This window comes from Lathyrus oleraceus, chromosome 1 (genome assembly GCF_024323335.1).
Source record: "Lathyrus oleraceus cultivar Zhongwan6 chromosome 1, CAAS_Psat_ZW6_1.0, whole genome shotgun sequence".
Classification (NCBI taxonomy): Eukaryota; Viridiplantae; Streptophyta; class Magnoliopsida; order Fabales; family Fabaceae; genus Lathyrus; species Lathyrus oleraceus.
The window spans coordinates 158,415,003-158,436,215 of record NC_066579.1 but is presented as its reverse complement, the minus strand read 5'-3'; the positions used below and the strand labels follow the sequence as shown (position 1 = coordinate 158,436,215).

Sequence of the window (21,213 nt, the reverse complement as noted above, 5' to 3'; positions counted from 1 at the left end):
GAAGGAAAGAGCTTGGTCCGAAGAACTGTATTGCTTTGGAACCCTATACCTCTTGGGTTAGGAGGAGAGCTTCTGAGTACCTTATGCCTTATGAGTATCCGAGACCTACACATTTGGTTGTGACTGGGCCTTCAACCCTCCCTGACCAAGGAGTAGAGGAGTTGAGAGACGAAGATCGTTCACGTGCCTGGATCCGTGAACGAGAGGAGTTGCTTTAGCAGATTAGAGAGAAGGATGCTTTGATAGAGTTTCTCAAGCACCAGGTTATTGATGACCCTGATGAATCATTGACTTCTCTTCTTCCTCAGTCTTCCATGTTTTTGAAGAGGAAGTATGATCGACTCGCCAAGGAGAAGGCAAATATAGAGGTAGCCTATGAGAGGGAGGTGAAGAGGCCTCGTGCAGCTTATCTTACAGTCTCCAAAGCTTTAGATGATTGCTTCTAGGGTTCCATAGGATGTTCATTTTCCTTCTCTCTTGTATTGTATTTGGTTACCAAGATTGTACTTCTTTGGTGTAAAAATATTTTCCAGATACTATTAATACGATATTTCCATATATGTCTAAATGATTAATATTTTTCAATATTTGCAAATAGGACTCTAAAGTTCCTCTGATATAAAAAATAAATCATATGCACAAGCATTGCATGCATCATGTGCATAAGCATGTTTTGCTCCAGGCTTCTTGTTCAATGGTCTAACTCTGTGTTCTTCATTTATTTTGAAGACAAGCTGACTGACCGGTACTACACCCAAGCCAACACTTCAAGACTGATGGATCATCTAGAGCAAGAGAATAGTGAACTCAAGGAGGAAGTGTCCATATTGAGTGCCCTGATGGAGTCTTTCATGGCCGCCCAGAGCCAGTTTCTCCGACACCTTCAACTCCTCCCCAGAGGACAGTCATCTCCGAGATTGCCTCTTCAACAGTGCCTACGGCCAGCGCCCACTTTGCACCAACTGCTACGCCAACCGGGTTTCCCTGGGGGATGCCTGCCAATTTTGTTCCTGAGGGTCTTGCCCCCACATTTGCTTCTCTGCCGGCATCTAGCCCGGTCCTCGCCGTTCCACCTTCTGTCGTGCATACTATGCCAAGAGTAGACGACACCATCTACCACTCTAAGCCGTCTTAGGGCCCAGATGTCTATGAAAAGATGGATGCTATGAACGGTCAGTTTCTTGAGCTCTGCAAGGAACTCAAAACTCTCAGAGGAAAGGACCTCTTCGGCAAGTCTGCTGCTGAACTCTGCTTAGTTCCAAACGTCGAAATCCCTATAAAGTTCAAAGTGCCTGACTTTGAAAAGTACAAGGGAAATACTTTCCCTCTCAGCCACCTGGTTATGTATGCAAGGAAGATGTTGACTCAGACCGACAACGATCAACTTCCTATTCACTATTTCCAAGACAGTTTGTCCGGTGCTGCCCTGAGATGGTATATGGGCTTGGACAGTGCGAACATCCGATCCTTCAATGACCTTGGCAAAGCTTTCGTCAAGAAATACAAGTATAATGTAGATATGGCTCCCGATAGGGATCAATTGAGAGCCATGTCCCAGAAGGACAAGGAAACTTTCAAAGAGTACGCCCAGAGGTGGCGAGAGCTAGCAACACAGATTGTGCCTCCGCTGGAAGAGAAAGAAATGACCAAGATCTTCCTGAAGACCTTGAGCTCATTTTATTATGAGCAGATGATTGCCAGCACTCCTTCTGATTTCACCGAGATGGTGAACATGGGGATGTGTTTGGAGGAAGGAGTCAGGGAAGGGCGTTTGACTAGAGAAGAAGGCTATTCTGCCAAACGATATGGGGCATTTGGAAAGAAGAAAGATGGTGAGGCACATGTTGTGACCTCCCATATTAAACCAAGAAGACCCTCCGTAAGGAGGAAGACCGTGCGTCCTGCCAGTAATCAGCATCAGGTGGCTCACATAGCACCTGTTTTCAGAGAAAATCATCACTATCAGCACAACAATAACCAGTAACAGCAACATCAACAATATCAACAACAACAACAGCACCGTCCGCAACAGCAGGCCTACCAGCCTCGAAACAACAATCAGACTAGTACAGCTATGAGAGGAAGAGGGTCACCTTTGATCCTATTCCTATGACCTATCCAGAGCTATATCCCTCTTTGATAGAGAGGAAGCTGATTACTCCACGCGATCCACCGGCTATACCTACCAACCCTCAGTGGTGGTATAAGCCCGAACTACATTGTGTTTATCATTCCGGTGCCCCCGGACATGACGTGGAAAACTGTTACCCGCTGAAGACCAAGGTTCAAGACCTTGTGAGAAGTGGTATCTTATGTTTCGAGGACGTAGGTCCCAATGTGAAGAAGAACCCATTTCCCTAGCATGGGAAATCCTCTATCAACATGGTCCAGGGCTGCCCTGGTAAATATAAGGTCAAATATGTCAGCCATATTCGATAATCGTTGGTCGAGATGCGCAAAGTGTTGTGTGAATACAGTCACTATGAGCACGACCATGACAGGTGCCGAGTTTGCACTGTCAATCAGAGGGGATGTCGCCAATTCCGTAAAGACATCCAAGAAATGTTGGATGAAGGTGTAATTGAAATACTTCAGAATCGCGATGTTGATGATGATGAAGTCAATGTGATATCTCCGGTATTTCAGATCCTAGAGCCTGTTGTCATTCGGTACGATGGCAGCAAGCAGAAGGCTTCTCCCTCTTTGATAATTAAACCAGTTGGCCCTGTGCCATACTCTTCTGATAAAGCTATCCCCTATCGCTACAATGCTGTGGCATTGGAGGATGGGAAGGAGGTGCCTCTGCCCTTTACTTCTATTGTTAATATTGCCAATGCTAGTGGCTTGACCCGTAGCGGTCGTGTTTTCTCGGCTCCGCCGAAGCCCCAGGCTGACACCAGAAGGGCTAATGTTGCTGACTATGTTATGCGCCCGTTTGGGAATGCTGTTGTTGCTCCGAATCCGGAACTTGTTGCCAATAAACCTGCCACTGTTGTAAGAACTCATGTTTCTGCTGGCCAGAGTGGCACAATGAAAGAAGACTGTGATGAGATGCTAAGGCTCATCAAAAAGAGTGAATACAACGTTGTAGATGAGCTTCTACAAACACCGTCAAAGATCTCTGTGTTATCTTTGCTTATGAACTCAGAACCACACCGTGAAGCTCTGCAGAAGGTGTTGGATGTGGCGTATGTAGATCATGACGTCACAATAGAAGAATTTGATAGTATTGTTGCAAACATTACCGCTTGTAACAATCTGAGTTTTTGTGATGCTGATCTCCCTGAAGAAGGAAGAGACCACAATTTGGAACTTCACATATCTATGAGCTGCAAGGATGATGCCATGTCTAATGTGCTGGTAGACACTGGATTATCGCTAAATGTGTTGCCAAAATCCACTCTGGCCAGATTATCATACCATGGGCCTCCCATGAGGCAGAGTGGAGTAGTGGTTAAAACTTTTGATGGATCCCGCAAAATTGTGATTGGAGAGGTTGAACTCCCAGTCAAGATAGGACCAAGTGATTTCCAGATTACTTTTCAGGTCATGAATATCCACCCATCATATAGCTGTCTGTTAGGCAGACCATGGATTCACGAGGCAGGCGCCGTGACATCCACCCTACACCAGAAACTGAAATTTGTCAAGAACAAAAAGTTGGTGGTGGTAGGGGGAGAAAAGGCTCTCCTGGTTAGCCATTTGTCTTCCTTTTCTTACATAGATCCTGAGGATGAAGTTGGAACACCGTTCCAAGCTTTATCTATTGCCGAGCCTACTAAGAAAGGAACTTCTTCATTTGCGTCCTACAATGATGCTAAGTTGGCCATTAAGCATGGCACAACTACCGGTTTAGGACAAATGATCAAGCTGGAAGACAACAAATCCCGGGCTGGCATAGGGTATTCTTCTGGCACTTTTAACAAGCATGGGATGTTTCGAAGTGGTGGGTTCATCCACGTCGTCCAAGACGAGGAAGCTGTTGCTATTGTGGAAGAGGATGCAGAGGAAGATTCTGGCAACTTTGTCATCCCTGGAGGGGTCTGCAATAACTAGGTCGCTGTTGATGTTCCAACAGTTGTCCATAAGTCAACGTAATGTTCATTTTGTTCAAAAACCCTTCTCCCATGCCAAAAGGAGGAGTGATGACATTGTTGGCTCATAAATACAATGATATTTTCATTCAATAAATTCATGTTAAATGTTTGTTTTTCCAATTATTTTCACTTTTTGCTTTTTTGCATGAAATTGGTGATCACATAAAACCTTAAAAATAGAATAAAATCAATCTTTTCATCTGCATAATGATTTGTCTTGTTTGAATTCTAAAATCTCTTTATATCCCAAATCATTATGCAGGTTGATCAAACCCATTGAACATAATGATCCAACACCATCTCCCAACTTTGAGTTCCCTGTATTTGAGGCCGAAGAAGATGATGTTGAAGAGATTCCTAACGAGATTACCCGTCTACTTGAGCACGAAGAGAAGATCATTCAGTCACATCTTGAGAATCTGGAAACAATTAACTTGGGGTCTGAGGATTGTGTGCGAGAAGTGAAGATTGGGGCACTCCTGGAAGAATCTGTTAAGAAGGGGTTGATTGAGTTGCTGCGAGAATATGTCGACGTCTTTGCCTGGTCATATGAAGACATGCCTGGTCTGGATACTGATATCATGCAACATTTCCTGCCTTTGAAGCCTGAGTATGTGCCTGTGAAGCAGAAGCTCATAAGAACTCATCCTGATATGGCAGTGAAGATCAAAGAAGAAGTTCAAAAGCAAATTGATGCAGGGTTTCTGGTGACTTCTACATATCCTCAATGGGTGGCCAATATTGTGCCCGTGCCTAAGAAAGATGGAAAAGTCTGAATGTGTGTGGACTATAGAGACTTGAATAAAGCTAGTCCGAAAGATGATTTTCCTCTACCACATATTGATACGTTGGTAGATAATACGACTAAATTCAATGTCTTCTCATTTATGGACGGGTTTTCCGGATATAATCAAATTAAGATGGCACCCGAGGATATGGAGAAGACAACATTCATCACACCTTGGGGAACATTCTGTTATCGAGTGATGCCCTTCGGTTTGAAGAACGTCGGAGCCACGTATCAACGAGCTATGACTATCTTGTTTCATGATATGATGCACAAGGAGATCGAGGTATATGTTGATGATATGATTGCAAAGTCAAGAACGAAAGTTGAGCATGAAGAGCACTTCTTGAAGTTGTTTCAGCGTCTGAGGAAGTATAAGCTTCATCTGAATCCTAACAAGTCTACATTTGGAGTCCGTTCTGGCAAGTTATTGGGCTTTATTGTCAGTGAGAGAGGTATTGAGGTTGATCCTGCAAAGGTCAAAGCAATACAAGAGATGCCTGCGCCCAAAACTGAGAAGCAAGTCCGAGGTTTTCTTGGCCGCTTGAATTATATTTCCAGATTTATATCACACATGACTGCCACATGTGCGCCGATATTCAAGCTCCTCCAGAAAGATCAATGTCATGATTGGACCGAGGATTTCCAAAAAGCCTTTGACAGTATCAAAGAGTATATGTCTGAGTCTTCGATTCTGTCCCTGCCTGTGGAAGGGAGACCCTTGATTATGTATCTGACAGTTCTTGAAGGCTCAATGGGTTGTGTCCTTGATCAGCAAGACGAGACAGGGAAGAAAGAATATGATATTTACTACCTGAGTAAGAAGTTCACTGATTGTGAGTCTCGATACTCGATGCTTGAGAAAACATGTTGTGTTTTGGCTTGGGCTGCTAAGCGCTTACGCCAGTATATGTTGAATCATACCACTTGGTTGATATCCAAAATGTATCCAATCAAGTATATCTTTGAGAAGCCTGCTTTAACTGGGAGGATTGCCCGTTGACAGATGTTGTTATCTGAGTATGATATTGAGTATCGAGCTCAGAAGGCTATTAAAGGTAGTATCTTGGCTGACCACTTGGCACATCAACCAATTGAGGATTATCAGTCAGTTCAGTATGACTTCCCGGATGACGAGATTCTGTATTTTAAAATGAAAGATTGTGATGACTCTACGCTTGATGAAGGGCCAGAGCCTGGTTCCCGGTGGAGCATTGTGTTTGATGGCGCTGTAAATCAATATGGAAATGGTATTAGGGCAGTGATTATTACTCCTCAGGGCACACATTTTCCTTTTACATCAAGACTAACTTTCAAATGCACGAATAATATGGCTGAGCATGAGGCCTGTATCATGGGATTGGAAGAGTGTATTGATCTTAGGATCAAACATCTTGATGTTTATGGTGATTCGGCCCTTGTTGTTAATCAGATCAAAGGTGAATGAGAGACGAATCAGCCTGGCCTCATCTCATATAGAGATTATGCGAGGAGGATTTCAACATTCTTTACTGAGGTTGACTTCCATCATATTCCTCGAGATGAAAATCGGATGGCAGATGCACTTGCTACGCTTGCCTCAATGATCGTGGTGAAACTCTGGAATGAAGTTCCCAATATCACTGTGATGCGCTTGGATAGACCAGCTCATGTATTTGCAGTTGAAGAAGTGAAGGACGATAAGCCATGGTATTATGACATCAAGTGTTTTCTACAACGTCAGATTTACCCTCCTGGGGTATCTGTGAAAGATAGGAAGACTTTGAGGAGATTATCTGGCAGTTTCTACCTCAATGGTGATATGCTTTATAAAAGGAATTTTGACATGGTTTTACTCAGATGCGTGGATAGACACGAAGCAGACCTGTTAATGACTGAGGTCCATGAGGGTTCATTTGGCACTCATTCAAATGGACATGCCATGGCTAGAAAGATGTTGAGAGCAGGCTACTATTGGCTGACGATGGAGTCTGATTGCTGAAAATATGAATGCCATAAGTGTCAGATTTATGCAGACAAGATTCATATTCCCCCGACACTTCTAAATATGATTTCATCACCATGGCCTTTCTCCATGTGGGGAATTGACATGATTGGCATGATAGAGCCGAAAGCGTCCAATGGTCACAAGTTTATTCTCGTAGCAATTGATTACTTCACCAAGTGGGTTGAAGCGGCGTCATACGCAAACGTAACTAGGAAGATGGTTGTGAAGTTTATCAAGAATCAACTCATATGTCGTTATGGTGTGCCAGACAAGATCATTACTGATAATGGATCTAACTTGAACAACAAGATTATGAAAGAGCTATGTAGTGAGTTCAAGATTGCACATCATAATTCTTTTCCTTACAGACCCAAGATGAATGGGGTTGTTGATGCTGCTAATAAGAATATCAAGAGGATTGTCCAGAAGATGGTTGTTACGTACAAATACTGGCATGAGATGCTGCCATTTGCTTTGCATGGATATCGTACATCTGTCCTCACTTCAACAGGGGCAACCCCTTTCTCCCTTGTATACGGCATGGAGGTTGTGCTCCCAGTAGAGGTGGAGATCCCATCAATGATAATCTTGAAGGAAGCCAAGTTGACTAATGCTGAATGGGTTCAGAGTCGTTACGACCAACTGAATTTAATAGAAGAGAAGAGATTAACTGCCATGTGCCATGGTCAGTTATATCAGCAGAGGATGAAGAAAGCCTTTGATAAGAAGGTCAAGCCTCGTGTGTTCCGAGAAGGTGACCTTGTGCTCAAGAAAGTCTTGTCTTTCGCGCCCGATTCCAAGGGCTAGTGGACTCCAAACTATGAAGGTCCATATGTTGTTAAGAGAGCCTTTTCAGGCGGTGCTTTGATACTCACAACTATGGATGGGGAGGATTTCACTCGTCCTGTGAATTCAGATGCAGTCAAGAAATACTTCGCCTAAAATAAAAACAGAATAGCTCGCTAAGTTGAAAACCTGAAAGGGCGGCTTAGGCAAAAATGAGCGTCTCGGTGGATTGAAAACTCGAAAGGGCGATCCAAGCAAAAGTTAGAGACATAAAAAATGAATATGTATCCCGCTAGATTGAGTACCTCACCCTGGGGCAATCTAGGCAAAAATAAGGGATTTGGCAAGTAACTGCATCCTGACAAGACTTTGTTCTACAATTGTCATCTGTCAAAGATTCTCGCTCAGTCATCGTCAACTGAAGCTTCAGATACATCGGATTCAGAGTTGGTGGAGAAATGGTCATTATGTTCAATGTAGTCCTTTACCAATATATATCACCAATTTTAAATTTGTAAAGATCCATGGAGTCTTGCCATTTGCAGACTACCATTCCATCAAATAAATTTGAGCCTTTATCCAATTCTTTGCACTCTTATTTGTTCCTGTTCAACAAATATTTTGCATGTTTTAGTTGAAACATATCGTTGTTTTAAATAAATAAAATTTTCATAAATTGTTTTTAAACAAAGTGAACATTCACAATGACAAAAAGGATACCTGGGACGTCTTCAGCGCTCTCCCAAGGATGGTATGATCTCCAAAAGGGTAAGACATTTGTTCATATTCCCAGCATACTCGTCTCCTCTTCATTATTTTTCAGGTTGTCTCCTCCGTGAGTGCAGAAGAAGATTATGCATCACCAAATACCTAGAGATTTGGGAGTCTGGTCCCAATCTCCTAGCTCCCCAGTGAGGCTGGATTTAGCATTTGTGTTATCAATTATATGGTTGTCATCCCTTGCGTGGATTGACCTAAAATCCCTTATAGATTGATAAATTGAATATGCTAATCTTTTTGCAGAAGTTGGTTTTCCCTCACTTCAAGCTAGAAGTATCTCCGTTAGAGTGAGCAGGAAATCCCCAGCATGAGCATAATTATCATCAAAGTTGGTTTGTAGCTTTTCCCCTTTGTGGACTTGTCTACTTTGATCTCCAGCAGATTTGCTCCTCCTCAGCAGGGTTGATCCCACTTTTACTCCCCAGTATGGTCACCAACAGGGTATCCCCAGTAGTTTGCCTACAGGTAATCCCATGATCGGTTATCACCAGTGTTTCCCTAGTGGAATTGTCTTATCAGAGCCCGTTTGTCATTTCCTCCCGAGAAGAGTGGTTGATGAAGATGTTTATCTTTCCTTCCCCAGCGGAGTAGTGTCCCTTTCTCCTCAGCAGATATGATTTCTTCAGCAGTGCAAGAAATTTGTTGGCATTGGAACCTTCTGATTGGTGGTTATTCCCCACAGAGTTTCATTTCTCTCTTTGATAATTTCCCCAGTAGAGTTGTTTCTACGGCGGATTTTATCCATGTTTAGATTCTCCAACCAAGACTTTGCCTAATTCCAGAGTGGCGTGGGAACTTTTGAGGAATACGTGTTGATCCCTTCCCCACGGGAGTGATCGGTTTTCCTTTCCCTACAGAGATCTTTGTTTCCTGGTATTTGTTGCCCCCATCAGATTGGATGTTCTCCAATGGGCCTGGCTTTCTCTCTTGAGATGTAGTACCGGATGTTTGTCCATTAATTCTTGGACCTGTTTGTGTTAGATATGTCTGTTTGTCAGCATTCATCATACATAAACCACGCATATATGCATATTCTTAACATTCAGATATTCATGTTGCATCCTTTGCCTTATATCTTTGTTTGTTGCCTCCTGCTAGTTGGTGATATATTTCCCCAAGCAGATGTTGGTGTTTGATCTCTCCATAATAGAGTCAGCCCCATAGACAGAAAGTGTCTACCCTTTCTCCCATATTCCTCACTGAGTTATGTCCTCGTGGATGATTGTTATTTTAGTTTCCTTCTAACACATGTATTGGGATGGAGTTCTCCCCTGAGATATATCTTCATTGGGTTGAGTCTTGTTTCGGTGTGTCTCTCTAGTTTGTTCCTAGATCGACTCCTTTTGTTATTTCCCCTGCACTTCCTCGTGGTTTTAGATGAATGATTGCTCAGTAACCAGTAATTGTCCATCTATTCCCCGACGGAGTCTGTGGCCTTCTACCCAGTAACCGGTGGTTGTAAGTCCTATTTATGTGGTTTTCGACCCTCATACCGGTAGTTGTAAACCCCATTTTATCCCCTTGCGGAGTTAGCCCTTTGTTTTGTTCATCCTAACCGATGGAGGTTACTCGTCTGTGGTTTTCTGCCTAATATCTGGTAGATGTAATCCCCTCCTTGATTGGTTATCTTTATCCAATATTCGGTATCGATATTCCTTCACTTTTTTGGATATATCTCCCAATAACCGGTGATATATCTCCCGGATCATTGCCTTTGTCAATGTATCCCCAGCGAATCATCTTTCATTTACCCTTGGTTGGTAATGATTGTTTACCTAGTATTCGGTATCCCGATGTCTTTTCCTTTCGGTCGCTTTATCCTTTATTAACCCAGTAATCGGTTGTGGATAATCTTCCATGCAAATATTGATCGCTCGACTTTATGAGTCGAATTGGGGTACAAACTGCAAGTGCACAGTTCTATCGCGTAGTTTTAAAAGATATCGATCCCACAGGGACTTATGAATCGATATACCGTTATATAAGGTTACTTCGTAAAGCTAAGGCAGATGATATTTTGATTGTTTGGGGGAAACGTTAAAACTAAAATAAGATCTAAAATAAATATCTAATAAGCGGATATCGGTATGTAATTCGTCGTAATTAGGGAATCAATTCTTTATTGGTTTCTTGGTTTTAAAGTAAATCTTTTCAGTTGACGCTACTGGTTAAAAGTTTTATCTCAAAATCTCGCTCTGTTGAATAAACTATGATTTTATATTAACGTAGCTGTCACTTATAGTTAAGTTAAAAACCACTTTTTGAAAACAGTAGAATCCGTAGAAACTCTTTTTAAGAAAACACTAATCGTTTAAACACCCTTATCTCAAACTCTCGCTCTGTTGACTTAGGTTATATAATTAAATTCAAATGCTTAACTCTCGCCCTCACATTCAATCTTTAAAAATACTTTTTGAAAACGGTTAGAATTTAATTAACTCTAAAAATTGCTCTCGCCCTGATCTAGAATTAATGTCCAATTTACACTGTCCAGTCAAAACCTCAAACTCTCGCTCTGTTGATTTTAACTTCTTTATGTCTTTTACTTTCGTACAAAAACTTTGTTATTAAACCTGTAAATTGAGACCGTAAAAAGAGTGATTTTAATTTTAAACTTAATTAAACCAACTTAGTTTTGATTCCTTCATTCCGCTTACTTTACATACCGATACCTAAATAAATCAGCCAGACATGCTAAACAGACTCAAATAAATAACATGCATAAACAGATTCATCACAGGCAAGCTTCAAAAATTAATAATAAAAACAAGCATATATAAATTCAACAAATAAATAAAGAACCTGAATAATTAAATAGCAGTCTTGAACACTCCACCACAGACCGGTTGGATTTGTTCTTGAGTTCTTCAATCAGGCAGAAAAATAAAACGAAGGAATAAAAAAACTAGATTCTAACGTAAGGTTAGATCCGGTAAAAGGTACACAATAGTTTCCGATGTAGAGACTATTGTGCGAAAAATTAATTAAGAGCTAGAAAAGAAAATAGAATTGCAAAAGAAAACAATATAGAAATTTGTAAAAGTAATACTGTAAAAATATGCCTAAGCTGCTGGAAGAAGAAAAACGCGAAAACGGCAAAAATCTGGAAAAAGCGTGGAACCCTCAGCTTTCCAAAAAGCTACTATTTATATGCTACCTCCTGCAACTACCTTCCGCGTCAAAAGTCTTCAATTCAACGTGCAGAATAGTTGGGCATGGAAATAGGGTTCAACTCTCTCTCAACGTCTCTGAAGCGTTCCTTGTGCCTCAAATATATGGGAATGGTGTGACGTCCGTCACACCATGTGTGACGCTCGTCACACAAGTGCATATAGCGTGACGCTCGTCACAACCTCTGTGACGTTCGTCACAGGCACAACGCCTGTGCCTTCTTTGGGCTGGGCTTGGCTTTTGCTATTTGTTTCCAAAAACTTCTTTTTGCACCTCCTTTTCTTCCTTTTTTTACTTTTGCTTCAAATAGATCCCTGAGATAAATAGAAAGGAAATACCGCGTAATATCTGATAAAATGAAATAAATTAAAGTAAATAATAATATAATTTAATTGAATTAAGTCCTAAAATGTGATATAATTTCATGTTATCAAACTCCCCCGTACTTAGATCTTTGCTTGTCCTCAAGCAAAATACGGTATAAAACTTAAAAATTTTAGCCAGATGAAATTTCAAAACACGCATCAATTCGTATTAGGTTGCATGTAAACTTTGTTTAGAAGTGACTTGAGTTTAATCTTGACATCGACAACCACCGTCACAACCTCAGATAACCTCACCTCATGCAAACCAGTTCAAGTAATGCCATTATAGCTGCCCTAGTTCCTTTACTCTTATTTCACCCGTTTTCATTCTAGCGAAATCACATTAAGCCCTTTATCTTTTCGTGCACATAGTGGAGTAACCGGTTAGTGATTTTGATCCCCTTTTAGCTAGAAGTTCTGGTACATAAGTCGGATAACTTCGTTATTCAGTCCATTGCAAATTGCGGGGGATCGGACCGTAGTCCGCGCTACCAAGTTCAGTACCAGATACCTACTGAACCAACTCATAATGGATCTCTCGTATTATGCTTTTGTATGATCTGCAACCTTTAGATTAAATGATCTGGTAAGGATCACCTAACTTAATTAGTGCATTTCCTGATATATATTTTTTATGTTACTTTGGGAATCATTCACTTATATTCATCGGCTCTCCACGTAGTTTGCTATTAAGATGGTGCTGACTTCTCGTATAAACTACTTGGGGTTACTATAAGGTTAAAAGTCCATGGACTTGGTATAATAGGTGCTTATCCTGATCTAATGTGTTGAGGTTCTCAGAGCGTTGTTATGGTAATAATTTTTGTTTTTGATTTCACTCAAGTTTTATAAAATAAGCAACCTTTATACTTATCGGGTGTGTTGAATTTCTGTTATGGCTCATGAAAATTTGAGGGGAAATAGATAATAGAAAGTTTTTCACGCTAGGGACTTAACTTAAAATAAATCTATATTATTATTATATTTTTTTTTAAATAAGAAAGGGAAATAACAATGAAAGGAAAAGTACATACTTGAAAAGGAAAATGGAGGATAGAAAGAACATGGTTTTCCCCCCCATACTTAAATTAAACATTGTCCCCAATGTTTTAAGGAAACAAAATGAAATACAAAAAGGAAGGGAAAAGAAAAGTTAAGGTTGCCTTCCGCCTCTTGTTCTTGGGCCTGGTGATCGCTGACGTAAGTCTAAGTTGTCGAACCTGCTAAACAACTCAGTGAACCGCTGATCGGTTATGTTATTCCTCTCTGCCTGCTGTTGTTGCATTTGGCGCATCATTTGCATCATTTCGAGATTCTGTGCTTGCATACCATCAATGGCATCCATGATGTCGTCGTTGGTTGCAGGCCTTCTTCGTCGACGACGTCGGGAGGATGGGCCAGCTGCAGTATCGGAAGGGTTTAGCGGGACTGATTGTTGTTCAGGAGCGTTATCACCTTGCTCCATTTCTTCAAACTCGTCTGCATGCGGGTTTGTATGTGAAGGCTCGGTAGCTTCGGGAGCATTCAGATCATAGAGGTGGCGGTTGGGATTGGTGACATCGGTTAGGGAAATGTTGGGGAGAACAACGCTTGGGACGGCCTGGTTATTCACCATAAGGTAATATTTTCCGCCTATTCGGTTCTTTATTAGGCGGCTGGACCGACAGTAGCCTATATCCATAAATAGGGGAGGTAAAGATTCTAAAGTTTGGAGTCGGTCCCCTAGGTTTAAGCCAAGTGCTATGGTGGTTATTAATCCACCAATTACAAAAGGTTGACGGCCTCTAGCACATAAGGTGCGGATATGATGAAATAGGAAGGAGGCAACGTTTACCTTAGCCTGTGGTTCGAAAATGCATTCGAGGAAGAAGAGTTCCTTTGCGTTGACCTTGCTGTTGTTCGGTCTTCCAAAAACGGTGTTTTGTAGGATACGGATAAAGTGCCAGGGCGTGACGGTTGTAACAGGTACTTGGCATGCCGTCCGTCATAGATTGTGTGACGCTCGTCACACAGTCTTTTTTGGCATGGCTTCAGCTAGCGTTCTTCAGAATAACTTGGTAATTTATTTTTATTATTTTTTGTTTTGTTTTTCTTTTGATTATTTTATTTTGCTATTTAATTTTCTTGCACGTCATTCTACTTTGCACAATGATGCATACATATATTGTTCTTTAATAAGTCATGTAGGCAGCAACAGTAGAGAGCATAATAGATATTACATAATAAAATGAATAAATAGCTTCAATAAAATAATCATAATGTAACAATGGAGAAAAACAAAAAGTGTGAAAGAGAAACAAATACGAATATAATTTGAAATAACATTAACGAATTAATCTAGCTTAAGACTAAATAACTAAGAAAAACAAATAAATTCTATCCATCTGCACGATCTCTGGCCGGAGGAGCAAAGGAGTTAACACGGTATAGCAACTCGTGAAACTGGTTTGTCATACTGTTCATGTATCCCAGAAATTCGTGCCTCAAGCTAGTGAACTCTTCTCTGAGGGCATCTTGTTCTGACATCAAAGCTTCCATGGCAGTGTTATAATCAGTTCTGGGCATATGATGTCTAAGGTCGGGTATTGCCGATTCTTCGGTCTGAGCAGGTTGAGGAGGAGGATCAATATCATAATATCCAGATGGTGTCTGAGGATCTGATTCAGCATAAGGAATCTGGTCATCATAAGTCTCATAGTCATCACAAATCTCATAGTCCTGGATGGATTCAGTGGATCTAGCAGGAGAGGGGGTTTCGTTCAGATTGTAGAGCCAGTTGTTGCGGTTGTGAACACTAGTCCTAGGATGGGGCATGGTGAATAGGCAAAGAACTTGGTTATCAATAATAAGCTCAAACTCATCAGACCCTAGGTTTGCTATAAACAAAGTGTTGAAGAGGAAGGGTATACTCATAGTAGTAATGCCACAAAAAGGGCTTAAGTCAAGTATAGGCTGACGTAATCCAATAGCATTACCTATCATAGTTATCAAACCGCCTATTCGGATTGGTGCTCGCTCATCTTGGATGAGGTGGTCCAAATTTGCTAACATAAAAGTGGCACCGTTTACTGGACGGTTCTGGGAAGCACAAAATATGATGAAGAGTTCATCACGTGAAACTGTGGTACTGTTTGGCTTCTTCCCAAATAAGGTGTGGGTCAGGATCTTATGGAAATAGCGAAAGGCCGGGTTATGTATGTTTCCAGAGAGAAACTCATGTTCCTCGGGATCGTCATTTCCAGTCAAGTTACCCCAAAAGTGTTCAAGTTCTCTATATTCGAAAATTTCCTCTTGGCTCACTGTGAATGTGTCAAAGGATGTAGGGAAGCCTAAAAGGTTGGTAAAATCTTGAATATTAAATTGGTACTCCATTTTAAAACATTCTGAACTGTATAAAACCTCTGCTTATTCCTTTTCCATGGCTGGGTAGATAGATCGGAGAACTAAGGAATTCTAGAGTCAGTCTTCGGTAAGTGACAAACTGTCTACGGATAGGAGCGGTTTCCCACCCTATCTGATTCAGCAAATACAGGACACTTTGTCTTAGTCCAAGGGCAGTCATTGCCCAGTCATTAGCATACAGGCTAGGTAGCATCTCTCTCGTGGCTAGTTCCTCAAACTTTTGTTTCTGAGCTGTTCCTCTGAATTTGATACCCATACGATCAATATGTCCCATCAGGTTAGTGTTAGCTAGAGAAAAGAAAAACAATAGTTTTAGTCAGGATTTGGCCAAATGCCGAAAGAAGAGAAAAGTTTTTAATAAATTAAAATAAATTAAGAATGAATACTAAACAGGAATTAAAAGAATAATTAAGGAAGAAATAGAAAAATAATAATAATAGAATAATAAAATAATTTGTGGGTTGTCTCCCACTAAGCGCTTTGTTTACTGTCGCAAGCTCGACATAAAAACAATCAATTATAATCTATGATTTCTGGAGGCATTTCGTCTAAGTGCAAGACTTGCGAATCTTCATTGTTTTCTGCATAGTGATAATGTTTTAGACGTTGCCCATTTACGGTAAATGGTTCCATAGATTTACCTTTAATTTCTACTGCTCCACTGGGAAAAACATTAGTGATTTGAAAAGGACCTGACCATTTAGATCGTAGTTTTCCCGGAAATAACTTTAGTCTGGAGTTAAATAAAAGGACTGTATTGCCTTGTTTGAAGATTTTCCTTGATATGCGCTTGTCATGCCATTTGTTTTGTTCTTTCTTTGTAGATTCTGGCATTTTCGTAAGCGTCTCTTCTGAGTTCCTCTAATTCGCTTATATCAAGGATTCTCTTTTCACCGGCGGCTTTATAGTTTAAATTTAGATTTTTAATAGCCCAATAGGCTTTATGTTCTAATTCTACCGGGAGGTGACAGGATTTTCCATAAATTAGCTTAAATGGGGTTGTCCCTATGGGTGTTTTGTAAGCAGTTCGGTATGCCCATAAAGCTTCTGGTAATTTCAATGACCAGTCTTTCCTTGAAGTGGCGACTGTTTTTTCTAGTATCTGTTTGATTTCTCTGTTAGATACTTCCACTTGCCCACTGGTTTGAGGGTGGTAAGGTGTCGCTACTCTATGTCTTACGCCATACTTAAGCAGTAGTTTTTCGAGTACTTTGGATATGAAATGCGATCCACCATCACTGACAACTATTCTTGGGACACCAAACCTTGGAAATATTATATTCTTAAAGAGTCTAGTTACTACTCGTGTGTCGTTTGTTGGAGAAGCTATAGCTTCAATCCATTTTGATACGTAGTCAACTGCCACGAGTATGTATTTGTTGCCGAAAGAGGATGGAAAAGGTCCCATGAAGTCTATTCCCCACACGTCGAAAATCTCGACTTCCAAAACGCCCTTTTGTGGCATCTCGTCACGTCTAGATATGTTTCCTGTGTGTTGACATCTGTCACATTTCTTAATAGTTGCATGTACATCCTTCCATATACTTGGCCAATAAAAACCGGCTTGTAGGATTTTAGAGCAGGTCTTGGATGTACTTGCGTGTCCACCATAAGGAGCGGAGTGACAATGTTGGATTATACTTTCAACCTCTTCTTCGGGTATACACCGACGGAAAATACCATCGGGACCTCTTTTAAAAAGTAAGGGGTCATCCCAGTAATAATGTTTTATATCGTAGAAGAATCGTTTCTTCTGTTGGTAGGATAAGGTAGATGGAACTATTCCGGCAGCTAAATAATTGACGAGGTCAGCGTACCACGGTGTAACAGATATTGCTAAGGTAGTTTCTACCTGTCTATCAGCGTTATTTTCTTCTAAAGTAGCTATAAGCTTATCGTACGAGAAATCATCGTTAATTGCTGTTCTTTCCGGTTCAAGGTTCTCAAGTCTAGAGAGGTGATCTGCTACTACGTTTTCAGTTCCTTTCTTGTCTTTGATTTCCAAATTGAACTCTTGTAGTAACAGGATCCACCTTAGGAGTCTAGGTTTTGCATCCTTTTTAGTTAAGAGGTATTTGGTAGCAGCGTGGTCAGTGTAGATGATTATTTTGGCTCCGACTAAGTAAGAACGAAATTTATCTAGCGCAAACACTACTGCTAGAAGTTCTTTCTCGGTTGTGGCGTAATTCATTTGTGCTTCATCTAGATTTCTACTTGCGTAATATATAACATGAAGCTTTTTATCTTTTCGTTGTCCTAAAACAGCACCTACAGCGTAATCGCTGGCATCACACATTATTTCGAATGGTTCATTCCAATATGGTGTCTGCATTATGGGTGCGGAGATCAGTGCTTGTTTAAGCGTTTGAAATGCTTCTAAACATTTATTGTCGATAATGAATTCAGCATCTTTCATCAATAATTCGGTCAACGGTTTAGTTATTTTAGAGAAGTCTTTAATGAATCGTCGGTAAAAACCGGCATGTCCTAAGAAGCTTCGTACTTCTCTCACAGTCTTTGGAGGTTGAAGGTTTTCGATTACCTCTATTTTGGCCTTGTCTACTTCGATTCCTCTATTTGAGATGATGTGTCCTAAAACAATTCCTTCTTGTACCATAAAGTGACATTTTTCCCAATTAAGTACTAGGTTTACTTTTACACATCGCTCTAGAACTTTCTCTAGGTTTTCAAGACATTCTTCAAAGCTTTGTCCGCATACGGAAAAGTCATCCATAAATACTTCCATGATGTTTTCTAGAAAATCGGCGAATATTGCCATCATGCATCTTTGGAAAGTTGCAGGAGCATTACACAAGCCAAACGACATTCGTCTATAAGCGAAGGTACCAAAAGGGCACGTGAACGTTGTCTTTTCTTGGTCATCAGGGTGAATTGGTATTTGAAAGAAACCTGAGTAACCGTATAGATAGCAGAAATGTGAATGTTTTGCTAATCGTTCTAACATCTGGTCAATGAATGGTAAAGGGAAATGATCTTTTCGGGTTGCTTTGTTTAGTTTCCTATAGTCAATGCACATTCTCCATCCCGATTCGATTCGTTTGGTTATAGTTTCTCCTTTTTCATTTTCAATGACTGTTATACCTCCTTTCTTTGGTACTACGTGTACAGGACTAACCCATTTGCTATCAGATATAGGATATATGATACCTGCCTCTAATAACTTGGTTATTTCCTTCTTCACTACCTCACTCAGGATCGGGTTTAGTCTTCTCTAGTGTTCCCTGGAAGTTTTACAGTCTTCTTCTAACATGATGCGGTGCATACAAATAGAAGGACTTATTCCTTTAAGATCGGTGATGTTGTAACCTAGTGCGGTTGGATATTTTCTTAAGATATGCAGGAGTTTTTCTGTTTCGAGTCTTCCTAGGTCAGCATTAACTATCACTGGTCGTTCAAGCTCTAAGTCTAGGAATTCATATCTCAGATTCTTGGGAAGTGTTTTCAGGTCTAAGGTTGGTTTCTTAAGGCATTGCGTAGGGTCCGGTGTTATTGATAAACATTGGTTAAGTTTGTCTTCTACAAGGTAGTCAGATGATTTGTCTTTTTCTAACTCCGTTTCTTTTATGCATTCATCGATGATATCCATGAAGTAACATGTATCTTCTATTGCAGGTGCTTTCAAAAATTGGGAAAGGATGAACTCAATTTTCTCTTCCCCTACTTCGAAAGTGAGTCGTCCTCGTTTTACGTCTATGATTGCACCGGCGGTTGCTAAGAACAGTCTTCCCAGTATAATGGGTGTAACTTCATCTTCTCTAATATCCATAATTATAAAACAGTTGGAATGTAGAATTGACCTATGTGCACTGGAACGTTTTCAAGAATTCCTACAGGATATTTTACGGAACGATCTGCTAGTTGCACAGACATTTTAGTTGGTCTTAATTCTCCCATTTCAAGTCTCTTGCATATGGATAAAGGCATAACACTAATATCGGCTCCTAAATCGCATAAGGCTTTGTCAATGACAAATTTTCCTATGTGACAGGGTATAGAGAAACTACCTGGGTCTTTAAGTTTAGGAGGCATATTCTGTATTATAGCGCTACATTCAGCAGTAAGTGTAACGGTTTCGCTATCTTCAAGTTTCCTTTTATTAGAAAGAATTTCTTTTAAAAACTATGAAGGCATTTGCGTAATAGCTTCTGTAAACGGAATTGTGACGTTTAATTATTTTAGTAGGTCGACAAATTTTTTAAATTGGCCCGCATCTTTGGTTTTAACAAGCCTTTGAGGGTAAGGGATAGGTGGTTTATAAGGTGGTGGAGGTACATAAGGTTCCTTCTTTTCTACGGTTTCCTTATTACTCTCTGCCTTTTCCTTAGGTTCACTTTCCTCAGTTGACTTTTCAGAGTTTTGGTTTTCTATCCTTGGGTCAGACGGTCCTTCCACTTCCGTTCCACTTCTCAGTATAATTGCATGAGCGTGGCTTCTTGGGTTAGGTTGGGGTTGGCCAAGAAATGTACCAGTTGGGGCAGCAGTAGGCGCTTGTTGTTGAGCTACTTGTGATATTTGCGTTTCCAGCATTTTGTTATGAGTAGCCAGGGCATTTACTTTACTTGCTAGTTGTTTAATTTGTTCGCCAGTGTGTACATTCTGGTTTAAGAAATCTTTATTGGTTTGCTGTTGAGAAGCTATAAAGTTCTCCATCATGATTTCCAAGTTGGATTTCCTAGGGGCGTTATTGTTAGATGTAGATGGGGTCGGCTTCTAATATCCCGGAGGTATAGCTGGGGCTTGATTTGGAGATTGTCCAGGTGCGTATAGAGCATTATTACTCTTATATGAAAAATTTGGATGATTCTTCCAATTTGAGTTATAGGTATGTGAATAGGGGCTTCCTTGAGCATAGTTTACTTGCTCCGCTTGGATTCCTGTTAGGAGTTGACAATCTGCAGGAGTGTGACCTTGGATTCCACAGACTTCGCAATTCTGAGTTATGGCAACTACTATGGCTGGAGGTGATACATTTAAACTTTCAATTTTCTGGACCAGAGCATTCACTTTTGCATTAACATGATCAAGGTTACTTATCTCGTACATGCCAGTTTTCGTTTGAGGTTTTTCCACCATTGTTCGTTCGGTTCCCCACTGATAGTGGTTTTGAGCCATGCTTTCGATAAGTTGGTAAGCGTCTGCATAAGGTTTGTTCATTAGCGCACCACCTGCGGCGGCATCTATTGTTAACCTCGTGTTGTACAGGAGACCATTATAGAATGTATGAATTACTAACCAGTCTTCTAAACCATGGTGTGGACAAAGTCTCATCATGTCTTTGTATCTTTCCCATGCTTCGAAAAGAGACTCGTTATCTTTCTGTTTAAATCCATTTATTTGGGCTCTTAACATAGCTGTTTTGCTTGGCGGAAAGTATCGAGCAAGAAAAACTTTCTTCAACTCGTTCCATGTGATGACTGAGTTGGAAGGAAGAGATTGGAGCCATCTTCTAGCGCTATCTCTTAGTGAGAAAGGAAAAATACGGATAAATGAAGGTTAGGATCCTCGGTAGGATTCCCAGAGAATTGGTTCTGTTGCACTGCCTGCAACAGTGAAGGTTTGAGTTCAAAGTTGTTTGCTTCGATTGCGGGTGGAGTAATACTTGAATACGGTTCATCTTGCGATGGAGCGGCATAATCTCTAAGAGCACGAGCTGGTTCTGCCATCTCGGGTATCGAAGGGAAAATATTTTTGAAATCAGGAAGTTCTACAGGAGGGAGATTGTTTGCAGCACGATATTCCCGAATTCATCGTAAGACTCGGAGATATAGTTCGATATCGGTGATTCGTAAGTAGAGCGGTTCGCCTTGAGAGCGAGTG

The 21,213-nt window shown here is 40.7% G+C and overlaps 1 non-coding gene across 1 annotated transcript; it reads left to right on the top strand.

Annotated features, from left to right (window-relative positions):
• Positions 1 to 20,638: 20,638 nt before the first annotated feature.
• Positions 20,639 to 20,745, top strand: LOC127116101 (small nucleolar RNA R71). Its single transcript, XR_007801084.1, has one exon. It is a non-coding gene; the product is annotated as a small nucleolar RNA R71 (small nucleolar RNA).
• The last annotated feature ends 468 nt before the right edge of the window (positions 20,746 to 21,213 follow it).